At 47.4% G+C, this 14,085-nt stretch overlaps 1 non-coding gene across 1 annotated transcript; it reads right to left on the bottom strand.

Moving 5' to 3' along the window:
- Positions 1–13,114: 13,114 nt before the first annotated feature.
- Positions 13,115–13,196, bottom strand: Trnal-uag (transfer RNA leucine (anticodon UAG)). The gene has a single exon. It is a non-coding gene; the product is annotated as a tRNA-Leu (tRNA).
- Positions 13,197–14,085: the final 889 nt, after the last annotated feature.

Below are 14,085 nucleotides of genomic sequence, written 5' to 3'. Positions count from 1 at the left end.
TGTCCAAGTTTATACAGCTGATAAAGCTAATATCATTACTCCGTATAGCTCTCTACAAGTTTGCTATCGCAATTGATGCTTCGCCTTTCAGGTGAAACTGCGACAACTTTTTTTCATCCACTGCTGTTCCTTCTTTTTTCCTTTCAACTTTTTAGATGCTTTTTAAACTGGCACATGTTTTGACTGATATAGGGTCGTATGATGCGCGGAACCCTGCCGCGCATGTGGGGCGTAGCTATATATTGCGATGTTTTCTCGGAATAAAGTTAATTGCGAGTGACACCCTTTACTTTCGCCTGTCTTTTCCTTGGTGTGTTGCGTCTTTTATTGCGATAGCAATTATATGGACACTCAAAAGTAGATTTCTGCCGTCGGCGTCGCCGTCGCCGTCGCCGTGAGGTTCCATATGACGTCATTTGGAGAAGAAATCGTCGCCGCGCGCCGAACGCTGTATGTGCGAGTGAAAGGGCGCGAGGGGCGCGTCTTTCACGGGGAGTGAACGCACGGCGGAGAACAAACGCGCGTTCTGCGCCGTGCTCGCTTAAGGGCTGCAGAAGTAGGCGTCTCTGTTCTCCTTCACAATCACCATGTATGTAGAGCAAACGCGCCTTCTTCCGACGAGCGAGAGGCCGTGGGGGAGGGGGAGGGAAGGGAGGCGACGTTTAGCTGCGGCACGCAGTGCCTATTTATATCAGAGGCTCCGGCAACAGTCACCAACGCCGCACGCATTTTGAGCGAACGCGGGCAAAACGCGGATGGCGTCGACAACAGTTCTGCGTGTTGCCGATGCTGCTGCATGTCCAAGTTTATACAGCTGATAAAGCTAATATCATTACTCCGTATAGCTTTCTACAAGTTTGCTATCGCAATTGATGCTTCACCTTTCAGGTGAAACTGCGACAACTTTTTATTGCGATAGCAATTATATGGACACTCAAAAGCAGATTTCTGCCGTCGGCGTCGCCGTCGCCGTCGCCGTGAGGTTCCGTATGACGTCAATGGAGATTAAATCGTCGCCGCGCGCCGCCAAACGCTGTATGTGCGAGTGAAAGGGCGCGAGGGACGCGCTCTTTCACCGGGAGTGAACGCACGGCGGAGAACAAACGCGCGTTCTGCGCCGTGCTTCCTTAAGGGCTGCAGAAGTAGGCGTCTCTTTCCTCCTTTACAATCACCATATATGTAGAGCAAACGCGCCTTCTTCTGATGCGCGAGAGGCCGTGGGGGAGGGGGGGAGGGGGAGGGAAGGGAGGCGACGTTTAGCTGCGGCACCAAGTGCCTACGGCACCAACGCCGCACGCATTTTGAGCGAACGCGGGCAAAACGCCGACGGCGTCGACAACAGTTCTGCGCGTTGCCGGTGCTGCTGCATGTCCAAGTTTATACAGCTGATAAGGCTAATATCATTCCTCCGTATAGCTCTCTACAAATTTGCTATCGCAATTGATGCTTCGCCTTTCAGGTGAAACTGCGACAACTTTTTCTTTATATCCGGATTTCGTCAATTACACGTCACACAAGAATTCACATCTCTGAATTCAACATAACGAGACAAAACTTCACACGAACTAAAAACGGGACTGACAGCACGTCCCATGTAGCTTGGTTAGTAAGGCTTAATCTCCAATAATTTTTCAATCATAGGCAACCATTCAGGTGGCTCGTTAAGAGCCTTGAACACATCTCTAACATATCGAATACTTTCAGCGAAATATGTCTTCGCTGGCTTGGGATCAACATGTTCGTGTCTAATATCCATTCTTGTTTTCCAGACACTATGCATTGTAACCAGCATCATCATATCACATGGCACGTCCCCTGCTTGTTCAAAAGGCAAGAACCGAATTCCGAATGGCGTGAGCGGGAAATCCTTTTTGAAAGTCCTCTGTAAGACGTCCCACAAGAAAATTGAATCCGAGCAATCTAAGAAAATGTGTTCAATTGTTTCTGACCTATTGCATATGATACAATTTACACCCCAAGGTAGATAAATACCTTTTTCTTTTAACCATGGTTTAACAGGGAGCGTGCCACTGTGCAGCAGAAAGAAAAATGTTTTAGTTGATGCTCTGATAGGCATTTTCTTTACAGGTTTCAGTACATTCCGTTCGGGTCCTAATGCATACTCTGCCCGATACAAAGGGCATAACACGTCAACTAAATCCTTATACAATTGTTTTTTGGTCACTAATGACAAATAATCGAAAGAAAAGTGCACTTTAAGAAAACGAACAGCATGAACAACTTCTTTCAAGAAACCTTTTGCCGCTACATGCGGTGCATGAAAGGACGATGCAATGTACTCCGGCAGCGCATCCCACAGGCGCACTTGCATGACCGTACGTATAAAACCATCACTTTGATCACGCAAGAAAAAATATCGTGAAACAATCTGTTTATGGAACAAGTGCGAAAGGCCAAGCCCGCCCTTCTTAACAGAATGAAACAGATTTATCCTGCTGGTCCGCTCCCAAGTGGATCTCCAGATAAAGATAGCAAAAACTCGGTGAATCCTTTGCACGCACATTCGCGACATGCATAGCACTTGTAGCATATAAAGAACTTTGGCCACTAGAAACACATTGCAAACCGTTGCGCGCGCAAATATCGACAGGTCGCATCCACCCCATTTTGTTGTTTGTGTCTTAATGTGTTCCATTTGGTCAGTCCACTGTTCGGCATTTTCGTTATAGCACCCTAATGGGATGCCCAGGTACTTGGACGGAGAAGTGCTAAAGTTGATCCCTTCAATTTGGTCTGGTCTGGATTCCCAAGCCCCGTGCCAAAATCCTAGACACTTTTGCCAACTAATGGCGCTTCCAGTGAGTCTACAGAAGGCTCTTGCGTCACTGACCGCCTCTTTTATGCTCTCTTTATTTTCACAAAAAATCGCGATGTCATCTGCATATGCCAAAACCTTTATTTCATGCGATAAAAACTGATATCCGGTTATTTTTTTATTGTTCAGCACTCTTAAACAAAATGGCTCTAAATAAATAGCAAACAATAAGGCTGAGGTGGGGCATCCTTGACGGACACTAGAACGTACGACTATGGCTTCGCTGAGTTTTTTGTTAATTACTAGTTTAGCCTGACATTTATCATATGCCATTTTCACACCGTCGCTTATTACCGCGCCTACATTGACGTAATCCGGCAGTGCAAAAAGTATGCTGTGACACACCCTGTCAAATGCTTTTCCCAAGTCTAATTGAATCAGGGCTACACGGCCACCTGACGCTTCACAGCACTCTAAAACTGTTCTTGCAGTATGAATATTGTTAAATATGCTTCTTCCTCTTATTCCGCACGTTTGGTGTGCACCAACAATACCGGTTTTTACTGTTTGAAGTCTTGTTGCAATGACCTTCATATACACTTTATAGTCGACATTTGTCAGACTTATGGGCCTGTAATTTTCCACCGACTGCAATCTCTCAGGGTCTTCAGTTTTCGGTATAAGTATAATATGGCTTTTCTTGAAAGATATGGGCAATTGTTTAACGTCATAGGCCTCTGTTATAGTACGATGAAGCATTTCCGACATTTCTGCCTTGAAAAACTTATAAAAGCTGCCCCGATGCCATCTGGTCCAGGTGTCTTGCCGTTACTAAGGTCATCAATCGCTTGCTGAACTTCCTTGATTGCGATGGGTCTTTCAAGATCGTTTTTAACGTCCTCATCCAGTTTGGGCATAAGTGCCAGAAACTCTTTTACAAACAGATCTTTCACGTCAACTTCGCTGCCCAACAAGCTTCGACACCGTTCAAGAAAAGCCATTTCGATAACCTTCTGGTCTGACGAAACCATGCCCTGATATCGTATTTCTTTAATCACGTTTCTTGTGGCATACCTCTTTTCTTCAGCGAGCGCGCGTTTGGTGGGTGCTTCGCCCACCAAGAACCTTTCCGCACGTGCCCTTACCACGGCGCCTTTATATCTTTCCTCCGCAATGCATTCCATCTGTCTTTTCACTTCTTTAATTTCTTTACTAAACAATCCGGGTATCGTGCTATCTGCATTTAAAAGATAATCAAGTGTGGCTTGTAGCTCGTTTTCTTTTTGTCTTTCTTTGTACCGTATGACGCTTGACCTCTCAATTGCACACCCCATTTTAACTTCACTTTTAAAATTCTCCCAAACCGCGCTAAAACATGTATCAATAAGCAAAGCCTCTTTACACTTTTGACCCACCAGTTTAACAAACGTTTCGTCTTTCAAAAGGTTTTCATTTAATTTCCATAGATCCCAGTTAAATGCAGTTGTTTTTCTTTTATTTCCTATTTGGAACATTACAAGACTATGGTCACTGAAGCTAACGTGTTTAACTATGTAGTTGCTACACAATGTTAAAATACTAGCGGAAATATACGCACGGTCTAATCTAGCGTGGCTTTGAAGCTGAAAGTGCGTAAACTGCACATGATTCCCACGAAGAACATCACCATCGTCTACAAGGTCACAGTTTTCTGTTAAAGCACGAAGCTGTAGTGCACTTTTATCACGAACGGGCTTATTATTAGCCGTGTCTTCGGTCATGCAAACGCAGTTAAAATCGCCTAGTAACATTACAATTCTATCACACTCTAAGAAAGTACCTACGTAATCAAAAAAGCATTTTCTGTCAGAGCAGATGTTAGGTGCGTATACGCAAAGAATTCGCCATTTTTAACCATGCAAAGCAAAATCACAAAGTGCTAATCTGCCGTCTTGTGAAGTTATAACACTTTCTTCAATAATACCAATTGACCTTTTTAAAAAGATAACACATCCCCCAGACTTTCCAACGGCATGGCACACGCAGACATTAAAGTTTGCTTTATAATTATCAACCATGCGGTCAGCCTGCTCCTCGCTCTCAATTTTTTATTGTTGTAACGCTAAGATGTCAACGTCATTTTCAATTAACAGCCGTTTTAACTGGACTTGTCGCTTTCTTGCCGTCAACCCTCTTACGTTAAGCGTACCTATCCGAAACGCTGATGTTGATCTAGAAAACACTGAAAGCGATGATTCAAGCCGACCGCACTGCGATTGATTCATAATTCCGGGACTAAGACTTACAGTCTCTCGCCGCCCTACAAGAAGTGGCCTCGCTGTTTGAGGCGAGGTCGAAGCGTCTTCCTTAACGTCACTCATTGGCGACACTCGCTGCTTGTCCGTCCGTTGTTCAGCCTCTAAGTCGTATTCCGGACAGCATCCCCGCTAACGCGGAGGCACTGTCGGCGCCGCTCTTTTGTCTGGCGGCACATGGGTTTCACTTTAAACGAACTTCTTCTGACGACTGCCGTCTTCGGGAGTGGCTCACCAGCAGACGCTTCGTCGCTGTTGCCTACGCCTTCAGTCCCTTCACGCGGCCTCTTTGAGATCGCAGAAATGCCGCTTTTCCCTCCGTCTTTGTCGGCTTCTTCCTTGTTAGGCTCGACCGCATAGGTACCATCGCGGTCGGAGGAGCACTTGTGTTACCAACGACTTTGTCGTCTTCTGTTGGTTCTTGTAGGTCGTTGACCTTGCCATCCTCACTGTCTTTCGTTTCTCCAGCATTTTCAAACGACGTCTCTGTTGATGGCTGGCTGCCAGAAATCGGTGGAACCCCGCCCCCACTGGTGGTTTCGTCCGCGTCGGCCTGGTCCATGAGGTGCTCGTTCACGGTGTCACTTCTGCCAGTCCCTGTTACGTTATCGTAACTACGCACGCACTGGGTCTCGTCGTGGCCGTAACGACGACACAGCCCGCAGCGTGGAACTCGGCACTCGCGCCGTATGTGACCGGTGCCGTGGCACCGGAGGCAGAGCGGCGGTCTGCCTGGTACGTGCACTAGTGCATGGTCTTCACCGACGCGGAGCTGATGTGGCAGGTCTTCCACAGTATAGCCAGCCTTCAGGCGCAGAGACACTAGACGCGTGTGCGACCCTTTGTCATTGCAGCCTGGCACACGCCACTTATCCCTCGATATATCACTAATGGTGCCGTAAGGCGCCAGGGCGGTTCTCACGTCTTCGTCCGGGGTGGTGTGCAGAAGCCAGTACAGCTTCATCCTGATGTCCTGGTTGCAAGGGTCTATCACAACACACCGATGCTCCTTAACGCTGAAGGGTGAGGTTGACAAAATCTTCTGCTTGCCTTTTCCGTTCTTGAAAGTTATCGCCCAGACGTGGATCATTTGGTAGGCTCCGAGGGCCACAACTTCTGGCATGAGCTGCAGACGGCCTAAAGCATCTCGGAAGTGCTCGACTCGGTAGGGTCTTGCTTTTACATCAGCGTGCAAAAAAAAACAGTAGTCGTTACGGTCGTACCTGAAGGCAACTGCGGTAAAATAATCTGATATTCCTGCGTTGTCATATCATTCAACCTGTTTCCGCGACCCTGCTGGGCCGCTGTAACCGCCCCTGAGGAGCAAGACATTCCGCGTCCGCACCGAACGGTAGCCGGAAGTAGAATCCCATCGGCCACGCTACCACTGTTCTCCTGCCGAGTGACGGTCGCGTGCGCTTTTTGCCGAAGAGCGGACGTAAAAAAAAGTGACACAATATGGAAGCGGCGGGATTCGAACGCAGGCCTCCGAGGAGACTGGTGCCTTAAACCAGCGCTTTAGACCACTCGGCCTCGCTACATTTTTTTGCTGTATTGCCTTGCAATTGAAGTACCATGCTGAATACATTGTTAAAAAAAGAGAGTCAGCTTAGCTTATGTTGACTTGGTTGCATTAAAATAGTTTCAATTTCACCAACTCATCGAACAGTGGCAACCAGTCCGGTGGTTCTTTGTGCGCTTTGTAGACTTCACGCATGTAGGCGACACTTTCGATAAAGTTTTCTCGAACAGAACGGACATCGACATCAGCATGGCGTACAGACATTCTTGTGCACCATATAATATAGAGGCTTATTAGCATAATAGGGTTATATGGAACATTATTAGTTTCTGTGTCTAAGTACCTGATACCACGTGGAGTTATTGGTAATTCTTTCTTTACGGTTCGTTGTAAAATGGCCCAATGAAAAAAGGGGTCCCAGCAATCAATTAAGACATGGTCGACAGTCTCTGGTTTCTTACACAGTAAGCAATTGGTAGTATAAGGCACAACTAACCCCTTGTCTGCCAGCCAAGTCTTCACGGGCACGGTATTTGTGTGGAGTTTAAAGAAAAATGACTTAACTGCTGGTTTCACAGGCATTCTTTTGACTCTTTTTAGAACATCATCTCCTGAGCCTCCAGAGTATGCTATCCTGTACAATGGAACTGGCATTAATAAGCCTAACATATCGTGATACAATTTCTTTCTTTTAACTGAACTTAAGTATTCTAGCGAGAAACGAACACTCAGCATACGGAAGGATGACACTACTTCCCGAAGGAAGCCTTTCACTGGACGGGATTCAGCATACGAACACGAAACAAGAAAGTCAGGTAAAAGATTACTTAATCGCACTTGTATCATGGTGCGCAAAAAAGGATCAGTCTGGTTTCGCAAGAACATAAACCGCGATACGATCTGTCGTACAAAAAAAGTTGTCGCAGTTTCGCCTGAAAGGCGAAGCATCAATTGCGATAGCAAACTTGTAGAGAGCTATACGGAGTAATGATATTAGCTTTATCAGCTGTATAAATTTGGACATGCAGCAGCATCGGCAACACGCAGAACTGTTGTCGACGCCATCGGCGTTTTGCCCGCGTTCGCTCAAAATGCGTGCGGCGTTGGTGACTGTTGCCGGAGCCTTTGATATAAATAGGCACTTCGTGCCGCAGCTAAACGTCGCCTCCCCCACGGCCTCTCGCGCGTCGGAAGAAGGCGCGTTTGCTCTACATATATGGTGATTGTAAAGGAGAAAAGAGACGCCTACTTCTGCAGCCCTTAAGCGAGCACGGCGCAGAACGCGCGTTTGTTCTCCGCCGTGCGTTCACTCCCCGTGAAAGACGCGCCCCTCGCGCCCTTTCACTCGCACATACAGCGTTCGGCGCGCGGCGACGATTTCTTCTCCAAATGACGTCATACGGAACCTCACGGCGACGGCGACGGCGACGCCGACGGCAGAAATCTGCTTTTGAGTGTCCATATAATTGCAATCGCAATAATAGATGTGACAGTCCGAGACCACCACTGCGAACCGATCTAAATAGATTGGTGCGGCTGCAGCGTTCCCAAGTTGAGTTCCAAATGAACACGGCAAACACTCTATGCAGCGTCTGTACATGCACTCTCGACATGAATAGCGCTTGTAATATGTACCAAATTTTAGCAACCAGGAAAATGTTACACACGGTGGAGCGCGCGAACATTGATAGGTTACGTCCTTGCCACGCAAGCGCTTTTTCCTTCACCGTCTCTGTTTCTTGTCCCCAGAACGGAGTACTGTCGTTATAATGTTCGAGCGGCACGCCAAGATATTTTACAGGCATGGTCACCCACTGGATGTTTGCGAAAGTGCATGGTGGGCTTTTCCACGCGCCATGCCAAAACCCGATGCACTTGTCCCAGTTAATAGCACTTCCTGGTTTTTCGCAGTAAGACTTCGCTACAGTTACCACGTCGCTGATACTGTCATAGTCATCACAAAACACTGCTAGATTGTTTGCGTAAGATAGTATTTTCACCTCACTTTGCTGTAATTTGAAACCTCGTATTTTCTTGTTTTCTCTAACGGCTAGGCAAAAGGGTTCCAGGTATATCGCGAATAGCACTGACGAGATTGGACACCCTTGTTTCAGAGACGAACAGACATTGACACTTCTTGTGAGACTCTTGTTGATAATCAACCGTGTGCTGCATCCTTTGTAGACCATTTTTAAGCCATCTATAATCGTGGATCCTAGGTTCGTGTATTCTAAAAGCTCGAAGAGAATATCATGAGACACACGGTCGAATGCCTTCTGCAGGTCTAGCTGCAACATTGCAACTCGACCCTCGAAAGCATCGACGCATTCTAGAACGCTCCTAGCGATGTGTACGTTGGTGGTTATTGTGCGCCCTTTAATCCCACACGTTTGGTGGGCTCCAACTAAATGTTTAATTACGCTCTGTAACCTTCATGCTAATATTTTCATAAATATTTTATAGTCAGTGTTCGCGAGGCTAATGGGATGGTACGATGCAACGTACAAGCGCTTTACTGGATCATTAGATTTGGGGATCAGGACCATCTGAGTTGTTCGGAAAGACGGGTGTATACGGTTGTTTTCATATGACAGCGTTAAAAATTGCTTCATAATCGGAGCTATTTCTGCCTTAAATGCTTTGTAGAAGGCAGCGCTTAAGCCGTCCGGCCCAGGCGCATTTCCTGAGCCTAGTTCTTCTATAGCTGCTTCAACCTCACTCACACTTATAGGGGCTTCGAGTTCTTTTTTAACGCTTTCTTCCAACTGTGGCATTAAGTGCAGGAACTGGCTTACGAAACCACCCAGATCAGTTTTTCTTTTGCTAAACAGGTCATCATAATGTTCAACAAACGCTTGTTCAATGATCGTGATGTCACTCGTGACTTCATCTTTGTAGCATATCTGATTGATATCACTGCGGCGAGCGTTAGCTTTCTCGTCGCTAAGCGCGCGCTTATTCGGTGTTTCCCCTTGCCACAGTTTTTCTGCACGGGATCTTATCATGGCTCCGCGATACTTCTCTGTGTCGATTCTTTCTAACTGGCTTTTTACTTTCTTTATTTCCTCCATGACATCGCCAGGTTCTGTGCTTTCTACATGAAGTAGGAAGTCAAGTTAGCTCCTTAGGGCCTTTTCCTTCTGTTTGTCTTCTTGTTTCAGCATAGGAGCTCTTTCTATAGCACCTAGCTTGACTTCATTTTTAAAATCTTCCCGCATGCCTACTACACATTTCTCATCGGCTGCAATCAATAGTCCAAGTTTTTCCTTAACATCATTTACGAAACTGTCATCATGGAGTAATTTATCGTTAAATTTCCACAAGTCCCACGAGAAATTTGTTTTTCGTTCTTTTGTTCCTATTGTGAAGGCAACCAAACTGTGGTCGCTAAAAGAGACTTGCTTGTTCACGTACGCTTTACATAATGGTACTAGTTCCAGTGATACATACGCTCTATCCAACCTAGCGTGACTTAGTCCTTGGAAATGTGTAAACCGCGGAACACTGTAATCGTACAACACATAGCCGACGTCTTCCAGGTTGTATTCGCTGACAAGTTTGCTCAATAGCAATGCACTATGGTCATTCACAGGCAAATTTTTCACACGGTCCTCTGGAAAACACGCACAGTTGAAATCACCTAGTAAAAGCAGAAGCCTCTCGGTTTTTAAATAAACCTCAACTCGCTCAAAAACGGACTCCCTCTCGTGCTGTCTATTAGGTGCGTAAATACAAACAGCTCGCCAGGAAATTTCACTGAGCATAAAATCGACAACAATCAGGCGTCCTGTTTCACACACTGTCATTGCTGCCACAGATGCGTTTAAGCTGTTGCGCAAAAAAATAGCACAGCCCCCCGATGTGCCGCCCGCATGACAAACGCATACACTGTAACGGGGAACGAAAGGTTGCACCATGCGATCCGTTTGCTCTTGACTCGATACCTTGGTCTCCTGTACTGCAATTATATCGAGATAATTTTCCAGAAACATACGACTCAGTTGGTATTGCCGTCGCCTTGCGCTTAGTCCTCGGACGTTAAGCGTGGCAACACGGATCGCTGTGTTAAGTTTAGCTGCCATTATGATCAAGAACAAACGGGTCGCATAGCGCTTACCTTGAACGGCCCATTCACTATGTAGCACGTGGCTCCGCCGGTCAAGCTGGTGGTATCACACGTAGAAGCCGTAGGAAGGTTGCAAGCCCCAATCGAAGCCGCTACGGGAGCGGCCCCGTCTCGGGTCTCCGCTCAACTTGGACGTTGGGCCTCGGCTTGAATGACGTACGTCGCAGCTGAGCCGCCTTTGTGGGTGGCTCGCTGCATGTCATCGCTCCAGAGGTCCCAGATGCGCCGAGCGTTTCCTCGTGAGCCCGCTTCGCAGGCGTGTTAGTGGCTCCTGCCATGTCGACGTCGGTCTGGCAGGCGTTGCAGACGTTTCGGCACATGTAGTGGCAGGCGACGGCTTCGGGGCGTCCCTCTGTTTTGTCGCGACGCTCTCGTTTTCGGTCACGGCGTTTTCATTCTTTTCCGTAGAAACATCTTGTCTAGACTCAAGTTTTCAAGGTGAAGAGGCCGCTTTTGCGTGACTGCGTTGCCAACCTTGTCGCTTGCAGCAGGTGAAATGTCTTCAACTTCAACCTCATCCATGAGGTGTTCAGCTACTTCGTCGTCTCTCCTCGTTGGTCCTGCAACGACAGCGTATGTCTTGACGCACTGAGAACGATCATGGCCGAAGCGTCGGCAGACCTCGCAGCGTGGAACGCGACAGTCCCGGCGAATATGACCGGTTGTATGGCACCGCAGGCAAAGGGGGGCGCGGCCGGGAATGACGGCAAGGACGAGCTCCCCTGCTATACGTAGCTGGTGCGGAATATCGTCGACTGTAATTCCGGCTTTCAGCTGCAGCGTCACCGACCTCGTCGTTGAGCCCTTGTCCAATATGCCTTGAACACGCCACCGTTCTTTCGCCGCGTCTGTCACCTTTCCGTATGGGGCAAGAGCTTGTCGTATGTCTTCGTCTGACACGCTTGGCAGCAACCAGTGTAGCTTCATGCGGACACCTTGGTTGTTGGGGTCAACGACAATGCAGCGTCGTTCTTTGACGATGATGGTCCCGGCATCAAGCAGCTTCTTAGTAGCTTCCGCTGTCTTCATCATGACCGCCCAGACGTGGTTCATCTGGTACGCCCCCAAAGCAACTACTTCGGGGAGCAGTTCCAGACGAACCAGAGCGTCACGGAAATCCTCAACGTTGTACGGTCTTCCACGGACATCCGCGTGTAGAAAAACAGTATCAAGGACGATTCGACCGGTATGCAAGTGCGGCAAAATTACCTGATAGACGTCGTCGTCAAAAACAGCATTCCTGTTACCGCGGGCCGTTCACGGCCGCCAACACCGCTCTCTCGGAGCACATGATAACACGTCCGTTCACTACGGTGCCCGGAAGTGGAATGCTCGGCCACGCTACCACCAAGGTCGATCCACATAGGTCGCGAAGCTTCAGGCGAAAAGCGGTTCAGAACCAATTGTCACCGACATCAGCAAGGGTGGTTATGGGAGCAGCGATTGAAGCGCGACTATGTTTGGAGGGAATAAACACTGGGAAAGAAAAAAAGCGTTTTTAAATTAAAGCGAGACGCAGTTAGATTCATTCAACGAAAATAAAATTCCTAATTCATATTATATATGCATGGCGAGAAAAAATACAACTGTATTTTACTAGATCATTATCAATATATACCTTTTTTCAGGGCCCAGTGTGAGAGAGCCCATCGATAGCGGCGGGCGTTGACGCCGCTATCACTTGCAATGCCATGCAACTCTTGGAGTGAGTGGAAAGGGGCACTCGTAAAGTTCACCTGTTACGATACGCCCCCGTCGCATGTGTTGTATTGCATGTCGACGCTTGTCTGAATTAGGTGACGCGGGTAGTTTTATTGTTTCTTAACCTGTGCAGTCAAAAGTAGTGAGTTGCGACCGTCAGATACTTGTTTACTTTAGTAGTTTTCGTGCAACAGCGCTGGCCGACGGGCTTGGCGTCCGACGAAAGGACGACCACTCTACGCAATCTACGCCCAAAGTGTTCGTCGGCCTCCAAAGAAAGTATGTTCTGTGCAGCGATGCGATTTCGACACTCGTACGGCTGATCTTTTCCGGCATCGCTTTTCGCGCTGAAAACTCGGAACGCCCATGAAGTCGAATGGCGGGGCATTTGAATATACAGCTCTAATGGCAGGCCTCCGAAAACAAATTTCGCGCCAATGAGAACAAAATGACGTCACTTCTGTTTTTGACGGATATGACGTCAAATTATTTTTTCTTCCGCCGGAAGTGTTCCCTCCTCACACAGATGGCGCTAAGCCCCATGAACCGCCGGTAAGCAACCATGGTTTGAACGTATGGGCTTCTATGGAAGCTTCGCTACCAGGTATATCTACCTTGCTACCACTGTTCCCCTGCCGAGTGATGGTCGCGTGCACTTTTTGCCGAAGAGCGCACGTAAAAAAAGGAACACAATATGGCAGCGGTGGGATTCGAACCCACGCCTCCGAGGAGACTGGCGCCTAAAACCAGCGCCTTCGACCGCTCGGCCACGCTACCCTTTTCTTTTTCTTTATTGCCCGTCTTTGGCACACACAGAAATATATAAATTCACAGAGAATAACAAAACAGAATCACAATCACAATATTCGTTAAACACGACCGCTCAACTTGTGCGGACGCGTATACGCTAAAATTGTCTCATCGTCAGTAATAATTCCACCCGTGGCAACCATTCTGGGATACATTCCAGCAACTTTTGTTCCTCTACAAAGTCCCTTATGCAATCCTTAAAATACTGGCAAGCCGCTCTTGCATCGAGATCAGCGTGCCTTAATGCCATTATGCATTCCCAAATGCTATGCAGGGCCATAAGCATTATCATATCGAATAGGGTGCCGTCATCACTTTCTATTGGCAAGTAGCGAATGCCATACGCATCGAGGGGGAATTCTTTTTTGATTGTGCGCTGGAGCACATCCCAAAGAAAAACAGCATCCCAACAATCCAGGAATACATGCTCAATTGTCTCCTCCTTTCTGCATATTATACAATGGGTGCCCCAGGGAACAAAAAAAAAAAACCTTTCAGCCATCCATGATTTGACAGTGAGCGTGCCTGTGTGTAACTTAAAAAAGAAAGTCTTAACACCTGACGGTATTAGCATCGCCTTAACGCACTTTAGAACATTGTGCCCATGGCTTGCACCGTAAAGGGATCGATATAGAGGCACGGGTAGAACCACATCACAAAGGTCCTTGTACAATTTTTTTCCGATTGACTTCACTCAAGTATTCAAGTGAAAACCGCGCTGACAAAAACCTACAAGAAACCACAACTTCACGAAGAAAACCATAAACACCACCGGGCAAATAGCCGGTTGAGACAACCATGTTGGGCAAGTGTCTCCCCAGGCGAAGTTGACATACAGTGTATAGGAACGGGTTTT

The sequence above is a fragment of the Dermacentor silvarum genome, chromosome 4 (assembly GCF_013339745.2).
Source record: "Dermacentor silvarum isolate Dsil-2018 chromosome 4, BIME_Dsil_1.4, whole genome shotgun sequence".
In the NCBI taxonomy this organism is placed as follows: Eukaryota; Metazoa; Arthropoda; class Arachnida; order Ixodida; family Ixodidae; genus Dermacentor; species Dermacentor silvarum.
The sequence above is the reverse complement of the archived record's forward strand: the minus strand, read 5'-3'. Positions and strand labels throughout refer to the sequence as shown.